A 1267-nucleotide genomic window follows, 5' to 3' on the forward strand; every position below is an offset into this window, starting at 1 on the left:
GACCTAAAATCTATCCCTGCGGTACTTCACATTGAATTTCCTTGTATGTAGATTTAATTTCATTTAAAGTTATGTATTGTTTCCTATGATTTAGATAATTTTGGAACCAGTTCAGTGCAGTGCCAGTAACACCGTATGCAGCTAATTTTCGGAGGAGTATGGTATGATTTACAGTATCGAAGGCTTTGGATAAATCTAAAAATATTCCTATTGTATATTCGTTTTTGTCAATGGCAGTGGATATCTTGTCTATTAGTTGAATAAGAGCAAGTGAAGTGGATATACCTTTACGGAAACCGTATTGATGTTTATATAGGATGTCATTAGTGTTGAGATATTTTAGTAATCGATTGTAAACTAGCCTTTCGAAAAGTTTTGATATGCTGGGCAAGACTGAGATCGGTCGATAATTGCTAAATGAAGTTGAGTCTCCCCCTTGAATATGGGCATAACCCTAGTAATCTTTATTCCGTTTGGAGCATCTCCACTTTGTAACGACATGTTAAGTATATGAGTTAAAGGAGTAAGGGTGTAGGGAAGGGCCGGTTTTAGGGCTTTAGATTTAATTTCGTCATAACCAGCGGCAGGGTCTTTTAAGTTTAAAACAATGTCCTCTACTTCTTTGTTCGTGGGTGTCTCAAAAAATGATAAAGAACAGTTTGTAGGGGCCTTGATGTAGCTTATAGGATCTTGTTTTGTACTTGTGATGTTATTTGCAAGATTAGTACCAATATCAACAAAGAACTTATTACATTCATTACATATTTCAACATTTTCAGTAATTGTTTTGTCTCCAACTTTTATTTTTTGTGGGCCACCGTTTCTTGTTTTTTTTTACGATTCATAGCTTCATCAATAACTCCCCATGTTTGCTTTACGAGTATATCAAGACTTGTTTCCGTAAACCTCTTGTGGAAATACTCCTATTTTGCAATTCTCAACATATGATTAAGTCTATTTCGATATCTTTTGTATTGGTGTTGGTTCAGAGGCGTTGGGACTTTGAGGTATCTTTTATATAGTTGTTTCTTCCTGTTTATTGATTTTAGTAATCCCTTGGTTATCCATGTTTTTTTGTAACTTTGGTTCAAGCTTTTAGCAGACTTAAGGGGGAAACTATTGTCATATGCAGTTCTTATAATACTATGAAATAAGTTAAACGCTGTCTCGGTGTCAGGTTCCGCTAATACTCCCGTCCATGACACGTCAGACAGGAGTCCCTTGAATTTTTCTGTGTTTCTGTCATAATTGCCGGTATTCATATTCG

The sequence above is a fragment of the Branchiostoma floridae genome, chromosome 3 (assembly GCF_000003815.2).
Source record: "Branchiostoma floridae strain S238N-H82 chromosome 3, Bfl_VNyyK, whole genome shotgun sequence".
NCBI lineage: Eukaryota > Metazoa > Chordata > Leptocardii > Amphioxiformes > Branchiostomatidae > Branchiostoma > Branchiostoma floridae.